The 15,586-nt window shown below is 35.1% G+C and overlaps 1 non-coding gene across 1 annotated transcript; it reads right to left on the bottom strand.

Moving 5' to 3' along the window:
* Positions 1–13,384: 13,384 nt before the first annotated feature.
* LOC126031017 (small nucleolar RNA SNORA51) lies at positions 13,385–13,518 on the bottom strand. The gene has a single exon (XR_007503220.1). It is a non-coding gene; the product is annotated as a small nucleolar RNA SNORA51 (small nucleolar RNA).
* Positions 13,519–15,586: the final 2,068 nt, after the last annotated feature.

Here is a 15,586-nt window from a genome sequence, read left to right as displayed (position 1 = left end):
AGCATGATTTTCTGCACTATCACCAGGAATTGGACTTCTATTAGGGAACTGCAACCCTGGCATTGACTTACTCCACAATGGATTCACATGACACCCTGAAGACTTGGTAACAACAGCAACCTGTTCTCAGGGCAGGGTTCTCTGCATTGCCACCAGAAGAAGCTCTGTGTCATCCTGACTTCAACGTAGGATCTTTACAGAAACCAGGATCTCTAACTACAAAACCATGGCAGCAACAACTGTGATTGTGAAGAGCTTTTACTGGGATCACAGAGAAAGACTTTGAGGTTACATAGACAACTTAGCATGCCTGGAACCTGTAGTTAATCTTATGCCAGGATACTTTATAGATAAGTTCTCCCTGTTTTTAAGCCAAAGATTATTCCTTTCTATATTCTCCATATTTTGTTGTGCATATGCAAACAACAACTGCCACACTTCACACCTTTTTATTGTGTTTTATCGCTGATCTTTAAAAAAGAATCTTTGCTTCCTGGGGAGAGTGAGGCCTGTGTCTGGTTGGAAACAGGAAGGCTCCAGTTCTAATCCCCTCTACCAAGCTCGAACAGGTCTTTCTCTCCAGCCTCCCTCAGTCTCCTTCTGGGTTCCAGTTCTATTACTGAAAACCCCATTCCTTCCCATCAGCCCTCTTTTTTCACAAATATACTTGCTACTAAACTTTTTCTTCTTTTTTCTAATTCCATTTTATTTTTTAGTTTGTCTTTCTATTTTCTTTTTATTTTTAAAATAACTTTGCTTCCTCTGATCTTGAAACAAATGTATTATGATCATTTATGTCAACTATGTGATGCATTTTATTTAAACAAAAAAATTTTATAATGGTCAGAATATTGAGATCATTATTTCCATTTTGAATAAACATATATTTACAGAATAGAGTGGATACATGACTTAATGCTAAAGTCCAGACTAATAGCAATTGAGATTTAATGGACAGATCTCTTTAGTGATCATTTATCTAAATTTATTACAGATGGTTAAAATGTTTCCATTCCATCTATGCTGACACATCTAGAATATATTCTAAATAGAATATATTCTATTCTTTTTCCAAATATAGATCAAGACAGTTTCTTTTACTTAAATCAAAGTTCTTTGTTAAAGTATCATCAAACTCTCTCATCCAGTATGGACAACAGGGCTATTGAATGTCTGCTATAGGGTGTCAGATGATCGATCATGTACTCTTCAAAAATTATGTAATATTTTAGGGGCTTTGGGGGGGCACATGTGGTGGTGCTCAGGGATCACTCCTTGTGAAGATTCTGGGGATCAAACCCTGTTCACCCACATGAAAGGCAAAAGCCCAACTCACTCTACTGTCACTTCAGTCCCAAGAACTATACAATTCTTTGTACACAACAATCTGCTTCTTCTCCCCTACACTTAGACATTATGTCACCAGTCTGACATCCTCCTCTGCCTTTTCACCTCCAGACAGCATTTACTGATGTCCAAAATACATATAAAGCTGTGCTGGGTACCAAAGACCTCCTTGTGACAGATAAACAGGAGTCATGCAATCACACTTACATGAACTAGTGCAGGAAAGAAATATCCTGCTGATATGCCATATTACACATCTGTGTATAGAGTCATACACATCATTCTTTATCATTGCTTACCCAATTCCTTTTTTACTTGAATCCTTTCTGATTAATCTGACCAAACATACACCTCCATAATTAAGAAAGACCTTATTTAGTGAAAACCCTGCTGAGTCCAATTTATTATTCTGTTTTTGCCAATAGCCACAAGGAATATTTTGTGGGAGATTATAGTTTGGCACTATGTTTATCCTATAAAGATGTTTCTACATATCCCTTGATTTGTAATCTGTAAGTTTGATCTAAAAATTTTCCCAATGTATATCTCTTATAAATTTATGCAAATTTTAAAACAAGATATCCTAAAATGTATTGCTTACAACTACAAGTTTTACATGGGAAGAAAAGGTTCTGTGGGGAACACTAGGTTAAATATCTTTCTTATTCAAGACATTACTAAGTCTTGAATATTTCAATATGCATGATGAGTAACTGAGAGGAATATGATTTGTGGCCTCTTCTAAATGTGCTTAGCCACTGAAATTCTGCCTTGTACTAGGGAGCAAAATCAGCCACTGAACAGTAAGTTTCACAGGAGGGGTCTGAAGGTCATCAAGGCTGCCTCTGAAATAAAAAGATATTTATTGTGAACTTCTGTCTGTAGGGCAACTCTCTCATATTAAGGAAGAAGTAACTCCTTCTTTCATTTACATGTAGGAAAAAGAACTGAAAATTTTCTATCTTTGTTTTACTGTGCCTTCCTTCATAACCTTCCTAACTGATACTTCTGTTTCATCACTCAATATTTGTCTTAATTGTAGGGTAATGTTTAAAGTCATGTGATAAGTCTTTTTGAGTCTCTTTCATGTATGTAGGAAGTATACGTACATCAATTAACTTATTTTTTATGTTTTCTTTCAAAAGTTTCATGCTCACATAATTATTTCAATCTCATCTCTGAAGAAATCAGAGAACTATATAGCATGATTTTGGGGGACCCTGACAGCTTAAGATGAAAATTGTGAATCAAAGAATACACTTTGGGAAAAACAGGTAGGAGTAAAAATACAGGGCATAAATCCTAGAAAATATTACCTCTTTTAAGTAGCATAGCTTATTATTTCATTTTGTATTACAGTAACACCAGTAACAGTTTATTTGGTGTCCTAGTAATAGTATAAATTAAGAGTATGTATTCCTTACTCCACATTACTGAGATCTACATCATGGTTGCCCTCATGAATGAAAAGCACATTTATCTAGAAAGGAGTGTAACTTGTGCACTTGAATTAGATTATGTTGTTTCTCTGACTATCAGGGTCTCCTCCTACCAAATGCACACATGAAGAGGAAGAATATGGTCATTATCCAATAAATGTAGTACCTCATTATTTTGTTATTCCAACTATAATCAAATAATAAAAACTTCATATAACTCTGTTCCCCCTTTCCTTCTAGTCAAAACAGATATTCTAGGATTAAGGAGGTAAAATTTACTACACTAGCAAAGCTTCTAGTTTGGAAGATGTGACAACCCCAAGAGACATAATTTTGGCTTGATTTTTTGTGTTGATAAGGATCACAGCCCGGACAAAACTCATCAGGAAGGCTGCAGTGTGAATCACTCTTTAACCAACAAATCACCTATCCTCCTCATCAAATAAAACAGTACACAATTTACTTTTTATGTTTTTCAATTGTACCTACCTACCTTTCTCATTCATAAATATTCATAAATTTTCCTGGAAAATTTCTAACTAAAAAGAGACTGTTATGTTGTCCTAACTATTTGGCATAAAATCACTTTTTCACAGAAGAGGCTACTCTGATTTATAGCCTATGCTGGCTAGCTATGTTCTCCAACTTAGAGTTTCCCTTTTCTCTAAAATTTAAATGTCTTTCTGTTTGGTTATTCCTGTAATTTTTGGATGACACAAATCTTGAATCAATTTTTTTATCACTTAAGCAATGAGCAAACTATAATGAATTTGGTGGCATGATATGAAACCTAAAGCATAAGTTCCTTGTTTATTTTCACCTTCCCTGAAAACTAATGAAATAACATGACAAAAATATTCTGCATTTTTCTAAGTTGTTCAGAACCAGTTTGACTGTTTTGGATCTATTTTCCTTCAGCAACTATCAACTAATAAAATTATTTTGGGAGAATTAAATGCCAAAATGGGAAATGATTTTACCAAAGCTTGACCTATACAATATCTAGAAGGAAAATTTGCTTTCCTGTCCATTCCAGAGAGATTCAAGCCAAAAAAGAGAATAACTGAGCAAATTTATTTATTATCATTTAAGCCGAATAATATAAACAATCTATGGAAAAATTATAGGAAAATTCCACTTTTAATTTCCAAAAATGCATCACTGTTGGTCATGTAATAAACAAAATCATTTTTGGGAGAGATAGAGAGAAATGTCTAGAAATCTAAGGGTCATTTTTAGAGGTACTCTGGGGAACCAGGGAACACCAAAGATCAAACTAAGCCTCCTCCATATACATGTGCTCAGCCCACTGAATTTCCTCTCCAGTTTCCCAAAATATATTTTATCTTTATCTCTAATATGAATATTTTCCAGCTGTATTACTAAGATTCCTACTCTTCACATTTTACTCACAACTTAAAATTTTTTAAATGAGTGATTTGAATTATAGGAGAAAATATGAGTTTCTTGCATTTCTGTACTCTGTGTAATAGAAAGTGTCCTTCTTGGCAGCAACTAGATCAAGAGTGTTACAAATCATGTGTTATATAACAAAAAACTCAACAATATCTGGGGTTAGAAAACCAAGATGTTAGTCTTCACATAACTACGATGGTGCACTCCTCACTGCGTGATGCATACAATTCATATGATAGTGTTGATACACTTCATTTGACAAATATATCTTTAAGTAAGTTAGCAATGTTAATTTGTTAAATGTTTACATTTAACAGTGATGCTAACAATGTTGACAAAATTAAAATGAAGTCATTAGAGTTAAACCTTAATCCAATATAAGTGGGGTTACTTCTATATCAAGAGAATATTTGTATATAGACCCATGTCTAGGATGATGTAAATAGACACATGAGGGGAAAATGTTTAACAAGGAGAGTTCTAGGACAGATTACCTCTCTCAAGCTCCCCAGAAAGAACCAATCCTTGCCAAATGAATTTAGAAATTTTAGCTACCAGAAATGAGAATACATTTTTGTTGTTGAAACTACTCCATTTTTTGTGTTATTTTGTTACAGATCCTAAAAGTCACAGATACTCTTGAAAAAAAAAAAACTAAAACTAAACCTAGCTGATATTTCCTGCCATAATGCTGGAATAGAGGAGGAGGGAGAGAAATGATGTGAATTGATATTGTCTTTGAAAATGTTCAAGAATAAATGTAACCTTTCGTCAGTTTTTTTTCAGACAAAAATATCTTTTGAGACATTTTCCTTCTTACCTAAAGACCAGTGAATTAAAGATACTATTTTGCTCTTTGTGATATGTGCCAGTATCTGTGGCATAAGATGGTACAAAAACAAGAACAATCACTGCTGGGATGTGGGGAGAAAGGAACTCTCATTCACTGCTGGTGGGAATACCCTCTAGTCCAGACTTTATAGAAAACAATATGGAGATTCCTCAAAAAACTGGAAATTGAGCTCCCATACCACTCCTAGGGATATACCCTAAGAATACAAAAACACAATACAAAAATGCTTTCTGTACCTATATTATTGCAGCACTATTTACAATAGCCAGAATCTGGAAACAACCCAGATGCCTGACAACAGAGGAGTGGCTAAAGAAACTATGGTACATATACACAAAGGAATATTATGCAGCTGTCAGGAGAGTTGAAGTCATTAAATTTCCCTATACATGGATATATATATATGGAATCTATTATGTTGAGTGAAATAAACCAGAGGGAGAAAGACACAAAATAGTCTCACTTCATCTATGGGATTTAAGAAAAATAAAAGATGTTATTGTAAAACTATCCAGAGACAATAGATATGAAGGCTGGAAGAACTGACCACGATATGAAGCTTACCACAAATAGTACAGTTAGAGAAATTACTACACTAACAACTTTCATGACAATGGTAATCAGTGAGAGAAGTAGAATGCCTGTCTTGAATGCAGGCTGGATTTGGGGAGAAGAGGAGGGACATTGGGGATGGGAAGGATGCACTGGTTAAGCACCATGGTTACAAACATGTTCTTTTTTTTATAACTGAAACCCCAAAAACTATGAACATGTTTGTAACCATGGTGCTTAAATAAAGATATTATTAAAAGCATATGATTTTGGTTAATTCTATCTGATAACCTTTATTTATATTTCAAAAATGACTCTGGGAAGCAAAAAAAAAAGTTTGTGCATGGAGGGAAAATTCCCATGTTAATTTTATGAAATGTCATGTACTTAGAAGATCTTATCTTCTCACATGAAATCGATTATTTAGAAGGATACTTCTGATACATAGATTCTATAGGAAATAGTAGATGGTATAAAATGATGAACAAATTTTATTATTTGGCTCCTCTGATAGAGCCTCTACAGAGTTATTATTTAAGAATAAAGTTTTTTTTTAATTCTGTTTTTTGCAACATACCTGGTAGTGGCTGGAAATTACACCTATTTCTGTACCTAGAAATAATTTATGGTAATCTTAAGGAACAATATGAGATACTGGGGATCACACCCAGATATACTATGTGCAAGTGCCTTGTTTACAATACTATCTGTCCACATCCAAGGCACAAACTTTTATGTTCTTTTAGAATCCATGTATGGACATGTTTTCTCTATCTTCTCTGTGTGTTTCTCTCTTCCCTTCTCTTCATCTCTCACACATAAACAATATCAAATGATAATAATCATCATAAAAGAAAACATGTTACAGGCACAGCTATTAAACTCCTAAGAGCTACTGTACCATTCCATCTCCCCACTAAAACAGTAATAATGTTTTCTTTGCAATATTTATCAACCTATAATCATGTATCATCTTGGTATAAATTCCAGGCTTCTTATGAGGCTTCTTATGCATCTTCGAAGGTGCAAATGTAGTACTGCCAGAATCATAATAAGTAAGAAAGAAAATGTTGGCAATTGCAATTGCAATACTAAATGTTATAAAACAGAATTGATGTCCTAACTTTCTTCTCTTTACCTCACTACTGAATGTAAAATTCTGCCAAAGGAAATAAAAGGATAAGCATTCTATTATCTGAGATGATTTTATCATTATTAACCAGGCTGACCTTCATAAGATGCAGCTAATAGCAGGCTTAGTATCAACTATATTAAAACAAAATTGAACATACGAGGCAAGCATAAAACTAACATTTAAATAGACATTGCTTATGCTATATAAATCAGGAGCTGAGTAAGATAGATCACTTAATTATCAGAATAATTCAAAGGTTTGTTTACTAAGAAACTTTTTTAAAGATATTCTTAGAGCATAATAAGAGATTACGAATAATACCTGGAATCAAGAAGTATATTATTTATTCCACCATAGGCACAAAGAATCTAGAAGAGTAATTGACTCTAGAAAAGTAATTGAATCTAGAAGAGTAAATGACTGGAGGGAAAAAGCCAGGGTAGAGAAGTGTCAGTGATGTTCCATCTTGGGCCAAAGCCTTAAGCATTCTCACAAAAGCAAGTGGAATAAATACCTCACAAATCTCCCTCCCCTTCATTTCCTGCTAAGATTTCCCATTGGTTAATGCTATTCAGAGGCAGAAAACAGCAAGACTATAAATGTGGCCCATAAGGATCAATTTCCAAAGACCAAAGTGAGCAAATCCAAAATTGCAATAGGATGATATATAGTATGTGATTTAAAAAACCTCAGACATATATGGACTTATTAGAAGAGAAGAAACATGACTGCAGTTGCTCACTATTTTATACCCAGTTAATTGTTGGTCATTCCAACATCAACCAGTTTACAATTCTCTGATACCAACTGGGTGACTAATAATTAAATTCAGTGATCACACAAATTACCCAATTAACATATAACTACAGGGTAAGGATTCAGCTGCACAAAATACTCCCACTTTAACCACTGGCCATACATGGGGTTCCCAGGTGAGTCACCCTTTCTTTGTAGCTAACTACAAATCTGGAGGATCCTTTGATTCTCACTAAGTTTAGGAATTTGTGAGAATGACTCACAGAACCCAGGATGTATCTCCTTTTAATTTTTTCTTTTTTTTAATATCTCGTAATATTTTTTATTATTAAGAATGCAACTTGGGGATAGCCTAATGAAATAGAAGCAAAATATAAACTAGAGAGGAATGGGATGGAAGGTAACAGTTTTTCTCCTTCCAGTACATCAATGACCAATGACTTTATCAGTCTTCAAGCTCCTTTAGCTCTTTATAGTTCTCATGAAAGTTTTCTTAAGTAGACTGATTTACTAGACCATTGGCCTTTGGTGACTGATCATGTCCTCTGATCCATAGGGCTAGTTCCACTTATCTTGAGTTGCTTCTTTTGAATTAAAAAAAATAAAATTTGACAATTTTGCAGCTCTACTAGGAACTAGCACAAAAAATGAAGTACCCTTTAATTATACCGCATCAGCACACTGTACATAAGGGATATTGAATATTTACTATGAATGATGTAGTCTTTAGCAAGGTCACCATAAAGTTCTATTTTTCTTCTTTTATTCCTCTCTTTGAAATAACATTTCTTTTTTAACATTTTTTAAATCAAAACAAGAGAGGACTTAAGGTTTCTCCTTCCATTTCACACCTCTGATCTGCCAGAACATGTAGACATGTGTTATTTTTGAAATATTTAGAAAGAAATATTTTAGAGATGAAACTTTAGTTTTTAATTTATAATTCTGTCCAGCCAATTCACAGTTTCATCTCTTCATTTTTTATTACAACAAACAGACTCTGATGACCCAAATAAGAGGAAAAAATGGAGACAGGGAAATTGTTAGAGGTACTGACATATATTTGTTTATGCCATGTATTGAATATTAGGTTACCCTGAAAATTTTATATCTAATAGATCTTCCAGGATTTTTTAATCTGGTAGTACCATGGTATATGAGTCCCACCATTTTTTAAAACCCCAAATGATCACATTATATTTATAAAAAAAACTTGACTTTTATAGAGAAAAAAATTTAAGCCAGAAATAAAATTAATATAGAATGTAGATACCATACATAGTGCTCATTATGACAATGTCTTGATAAAATACTTGGATTTACCCATTTTCTTTGTTTTCTATTTTCTTTTTTTTCCTTTCTTTTTTTTATAAATTTATTTAAACACCTTAATTACATACATGATTGTGTTTGGGTTACAGTCATGTAAAGAACACCACCCATCACCAGTGCAACATTCCCATCACCCATGTCCCAAGTCTCCCTTCACCCCACCCGACCCCCGCCTGTACTCTAGACAGGCTCTCCATTTTCCTCATACATTCTCATTATTAGGACAGTTCAAAATGTAGTTATTTCCCTAACTAAACTCATCACTCTTTGTGGTGAGCTTCCTGAGGTGAGCTGGAACTTCCAGCTCTTTTCTCTTTTGTGTCTGAAAATTATTATTACAAGGGTGTCTTTCATTTTTCTTAAAACCCATAGATGAGTGAGACCATTCTGCGTTTTTCTCTCTCTCTCTGACTTATTTCACTCAGCATAATAGATTCCGTGTACATCCATGTATAGGAAAATTTCATGACTTCATCTCTCCTGACAGCTGCATAATATTCCATTGTGTATATGTACCACAGTTTCTTTAGCCATTCGTCTGTTGAAGGGCATCTTGGTTGTTTCCAGAGTCTTGCTATGGTAAATAGTGCTGCAATGAATATAGGTGTAAGGAAGGGGTTTTTGTATTGTATTTTTGTGTTCTTAGGGTATATTCCTAGGAGTGGTATAGCTGGATCGTATGGGAGCTCGATTTCCAGTTTTTGGAGGAATCTCCATATCGCTTTCCATAAAGGTTGAACTAGACGGCATTCCCACCAGCAGTGGATAAGAGTTCCTTTCTCTCCACATCCCCGCCAACACTGTTTATTCTCATTCTTTGTGATGTGTGCCATTCTCTGGGGTGTGAGGTGGTATCTCATCGTTGTTTTGATTTGCATCTCCCTATGATTAGTGATGTGGAACATTTTTTCATGTGTCTTTTGGCCATGTGTATTTCTTCTTTGTCAAAGTGTCTGTTCATTTCTTCTCCCCATTTTTTGATGGGGTTAGATGTTTTTTTCTTGTAAAGTTCTGTCAGTGCCTTGTATATTTTGGAGATTAGCCCCTTATCTGATGGGTATTGGGTGAATAGTTTCTCCCACTCAGTGGGTGGCTCTTGTATCCTGGGCACTATTTCCTTTGAGGTGCAGAAGCTTCTCAGCTTAATATATTCCCATCTGTTAATCTCTGCTTTCACTTGCTTGGAGAGTGCAGTTTCCTTCTTGAAGATGCCTGTAATGTCCTGGAGTGTTTTGCCTATGTGCTGTTCTATATATCTTATGGTTTTGGGGCTGATATCGAGGTCTTTAATCCATTTGGATTTTACCTTCGTACATGATGTTAGCTGACCTGTCTATGTGTTTTCTATTTTCTATTAAGACATATGATTATAAAGCATATGATCATTCATACCACTGAAACAGTCAATGTCACACCACAGACATGTAACAGGTCCCACTCATTTAATATGTTTCTGCAAATTACCATTTCCTTTTTTTTCTTTTCTCTATTTTTTCTCTTCCTATTTCTTCCTTCTCTCCTTCCTTTTTCTTCTTCTTTATCATCATCAATTCAATTTATGTTAAATAAAGCTCACACTTGAAGTTTTTCTTCAGTAAAGAAACCTCAATACATAAGATACTGCAGAGGGTACTCCTTAGGGTAGCAACCTCTTATAGTCCTTACACTACCAGGACTCATGCTATGGGGCCCTTCTCACCTTCCCCCAAATGTGGACTGTTGCATGCTACCAGATTCAGCTCCAGAAGGACCACCACAAGGACTCTACCTAATACATTACTGCTGCGAATCATTTCTCAAAATCAACAAGACTGTGGTGAGGGATAAAAATATGCCCTAGATTTTATGCCCTCAAAGAATATATCAAAAGAATTAATGAAGATGCCTATATTTCCTCTATATGTTTAGTATCTCTATAATAATATCTCTTAGCGAGTTTATGCCCAAATGTAAAGGTAGCCTCCTCCATCACTTATTTTCTTTACTTTTTCAAATTTATTTTTATTTCTCCTATTTTTCTATTATATAAATTTTTTTCTTTAATTTTACCTGTTTTGGTTCTACTTGGTACAAAAACCTAGAAGAAAAAGTCTTGCCTGGGACAAAAGCTCAAGTTAAAACCAGGGCACAGAGATTGTGTAGCCTGCCATTCATACCCCCAATTGCATCAGCAATATAATATGGTACCATTCCTTTTGTGTATAGGTACTCTATAAAAGGGGAAATGCTATGCACAAAAACAAGCTCTTATCTACTAGGAATAAGATCCCAAACATTTTATAATACAGGGGCACCTTGTAGAATCGATATCTAATCTACAACAACCTATACACAGAGGGGACCAGTTATACTAGCAGTCCAGGGGGCAAATGAGGGAGGTATGGGAAGCATGCTGGGAACAGGGGTGGAGAAGGACAATACGGGTGGTGAGAATGGCCCTGATTCATTGTAACTATGTATCTTAAATATCACTGTGAAAGATTCATAATTCACTTTGGTCACAGTAAAAATTATTTAAAAATTAATATAGATTGTATTAGGCTAATTCTAATTCAGTAGAAAAAATTTCACTGAAAAATAGGTCCTCACAAAGTTGATGATGTTGCAGGAAGATAAATATGAAGCCTCTCTGGTAATGAGTTTTTTGGAAATAGCAAAACTAAGAAGTTGCCTATTCCTGAAGCTTCCCTAGAGGCATAAAAATAGATCTATTTTGAGATAAAATACTATTTGGGGATGGAGAAAATTAGCAACACCCAGATCCAGAAATGGAGGCATAACTCAGAGAAGGATAAACATCTCAGAAAGGATATTCTTCAAAAGAAACAAAAGGTAATGATAAGAATATAAAAAGAGCATCAAGAATGCAAGGCTTTTTTGTGGTTGACAACATTTAGATTAACTCCAATGAATGCAGAGAAATCCAAGCCAAGGTAATTTGATAAAATCAACATATAACCTCATCACAAATACACATAAGATTTTTTTCCTCTTGATATGTCTATGTTCTTTAAATTTCTCTCTATATCCTTACTCATTTTCTCCTCTCCAGTTTCCTTTCCCTCATTACATCTCCCTCTAACATTTCATAGTTCTCTAAATATATTTCAATTCATTCTTTGTCTTATCCTGAAATTCTTCTTGTAAGGGACAGTTATGATCCTGGGACCTGGTTAGAAGTTAGAATTTGCTTACTTTTTCTTGCAATAAACAATTTCTTACTCTGCCTGAGTTCATGGCTCCTCAAGACCTAAGGTAATGGGGACCATTTCTCATACCATATATATCAAGTGGACTTGAACTCCACTTGACAGCCTGATCTATATGGCATGGAAAGTATCCCCACATCAATGGTGTATATGTAGATATTTGTATATGCATATGTCTGTAAATGTATAGAGTCATAGGAATATATATGTAGAGAGCCATAGGCAGAAGTGTGGTATGGTGTCTTTTGTATGCTACTTTCCTCATCATACAATGGAAAGAGATATTGTAATTATTATCCCTTTATATCTCTAAGTAATGTAAAAGTTTGTGTACATGGATTTATATAATGAATTGTAAAATCCTTTTCCAATATTTAAAACATTCCTACCCACCTGTCACACCTTATAGAGTGAAAATTTATGGATGAAGTCTTCACGCCATTCTTACCATTTTGGTCTCCCTTCCAATTGTGATCCACCAAGTACTAGTTCCCTATTACAAGAAATTATTAGGAACATATTTGAGTCATGAACCTAAATTTCTTACTGACATCTTAATGTAATTAGTATTCAACAATACATTATTGCCTTAGATCAGAAATAATTTTTGAGTTATCTATTTGAATTTTACATTGTTATACCATCTGGAAAATCCATTTCAATCAGTTGATATATTATCTAAATCTATTATGTTAAATCAATGTAATTTCACAAAACCCCATGTCTAACAAGATGGCCTCCTTGCTATAGAACACATTCATAATCTTTTTAATAAACATTAATGCAAAGCATCAATGATACTTTGATTGTTGGGAAACAAGCCTTATTTTTTTGCACATAACTGCAAATTGTTCAGGCCCCTTAGAAATAACTTGTACAACATGGGGCCAGAGTGGTGGCACAGTAGTAGGGCGTTTGCCTTGCATGCAGCTGACCTAGGATGGACAGGATTCGATCCCCCTGCATCCCGTATGGTCCCCCAAGCCAGGAGCGTTTTCTGAGTGCATAGACAGAATTAACCCCTAAGCGTCACCTGGTGTAGCCCACCCCCCCAAATAAAAGAAAGAAAAAGAAATAACTTATACAACAGTGCTGCCAATAGTGTTTTCTGTAATGTCACAAGTGCTGTAGGTGATTCTCCAGTTCAATGGCAAATTATTTTTCTTTGGTTTCTGGGCCAAAAACAGAGGCACTCAGGAATTACTTCTATTTCTGTGTTCAGAAATCACTCCTGGTAGACTCAGGAAACTGTAAGGGATGCCAGGGATCAAACCCAAGTTGGCTGCATGCAATGCAAACACACTACTTACTGTGCTATTGCTACATGCCCGAGTGGTAATATATTTTTTGTCCCCCCAATTCACAATACAGACCAGGCAAAGGGCCTGGGTTGAGGTGTATATGGGGTGCATTTACTGTACCTCCTCTTTCTATACAGTCAGTGTAACGAACACAGCCTGTGGTAAGAATTGGGAGGCCTTATCTTTTCTTTTCTTTTTTTTGATTTATATAAATACATACATACAGATATATATATAGATATATAGATATATATACACAAAAAAAATCCTTCACCAGTGCAATATTCCCATGACCAATATCCCAAGTGTCCTTCCTCCCCACCCCACACCAGCCTGTACTCTAGACAGGCTTCTACTTCCCTCATTCAGTCAGATTTTGTTATGATAGTTCTCAGTGTAATTATTTCTGTGACTGCACTAAACGATCCCTGTGGTGAGCTTCATCTCGGGAGCTTGACCCTCCAGTTCTCCTCTATTTTGTCTCTGAGAATCATTACACAAATGTTTTTCATTTTTCTCAAAAGCCATAGATGAGGGAGACCATTCTGTGCTTATCTCTCTCCCTCTGACTTATTTCACTCAGCATAATAGATTCCATATACATCCACGTATAGGAAAATTTCATGACTTCATCTCTTCTGATGGCTGCATAATATTTCATTGTGTATATGTACCATAGTGGTAATATCTTAATTGTGACTATTATATATGACTGCTAAATTCATTTTATATTTGTTTAATGTCTCATGCTTACTTATCTAACTTAATTTGCTGAGCTAAAATTAAAATAGTTGAGTATGGTTAGTAATTATACTGAATAAAATATTAGTAAGGCTACTTCTTTATTTATTTTTATTAGCTACATCTGGTGATGTGGTGATGCTCAGGAACTACCAGTTTTGTGCATAGGGATCATTTTTAGCAATGTTTGGGGAACTTATGAGATACCGGGGGATCAAATCGAGGTTAGCAGTGAATAAGACAACTTCCCTATTTGTAACCCTCATGTGCTTGCTGTAAGGCTGCATTTTTACATTTGAATTTAAAATTAAAACTTATGCAAAATAAAATGTCACAGAACTTTAATTTAGAAGCAAACGATATTTATAAGTTCTGCTTATGTCATTGGTTTTAAGTAAATATTATTTAAAATAACTGTACAGAGCTGTGAATATGACTTAAAAGGCCATACTTGCTTTACATGGACAGTACTCTCCAGAATAGTCAAAAAAGAAAAACAGAGAGGACTTATGTAAATCTGGGAAGCTATTGGAATTTCTGTGTTCTTACCAGAAAAAAAGTTTAGGTTATCTCTCCAGCAATCTTACTGAATTAGACATTCTTTGGCCTGAATCCTCACAGAATTTCTGAAACCTGATGACAGAACTGCTGACCTTCCTTTGAACAGTGACACCATACCCACCTGATCAGGTCATTCCTTAAGTCTTCTTAATTAGGTGCCTTCCTTATTTCAGCTATACACCTGAAAAAAAAAAAAAGCAATCGGCGTTCCTACAAATGACTATTTCTGAAGAATTAAAAATGGGGGAAATTAACCCTTGTCATATCGGGTTTTTTTGGAGGGGTGAGGACACACCCAGCGGTACTCAGGGGTTACTCCTTGCTCTACGCTCAGAAATCGCTCCTGGCAGGTTTGGGGGACCATATTTATGCTGGGAATCAAACTCAGGCCCGTCTGGATACCACTGTGCTATCTCTCCGGCCCTCCTTGTTAACATATTAATGTGTTTGAAGTAATATTCTGAGCTGTTTTATGTAAATAGATTATGTCTAAATATACAGTTTTACCATTTCTGGATTAAATGCTTTAATTGTGTGCAAGGAAGCAGAGTTTTATAACTACTGGGCCTGTCGCTTTCCCAAAGTTCTGGGTTTCATACCATTAGGAACCCTTCCTTCATGATAAGTAGAGCCAATAACCTCCGCATCAGCTAGGATCCCCAGAAATCTTTGCTGCTCATTTGCCTGCATAATTTAAAGAATGGCTTGGCTGGGTTTGTTACTCCTAAACTTCTAAATTGCATTTGCTAGCTTGTGATGCTATTTTTTAATCACAATGCCCTCTCCCTCCCCACCACCCCACCCCTGAGAATAAGTGTACTAATTAATTAAAGTCAAATCCTTTTGCACCTAAAGCTTTGGATATTTAATATTCAGATATATAAGCCTTTGCACAAAGGGGAGAAAGTAAAGGCAATACCACCTCATACAGAATTAAGCTGACA

This window comes from Suncus etruscus, chromosome 1 (assembly GCF_024139225.1).
Source record: "Suncus etruscus isolate mSunEtr1 chromosome 1, mSunEtr1.pri.cur, whole genome shotgun sequence".
Taxonomy (NCBI): domain Eukaryota; kingdom Metazoa; phylum Chordata; class Mammalia; order Eulipotyphla; family Soricidae; genus Suncus; species Suncus etruscus.
This window is presented reverse-complemented; position numbering and strand designations above follow the sequence as displayed.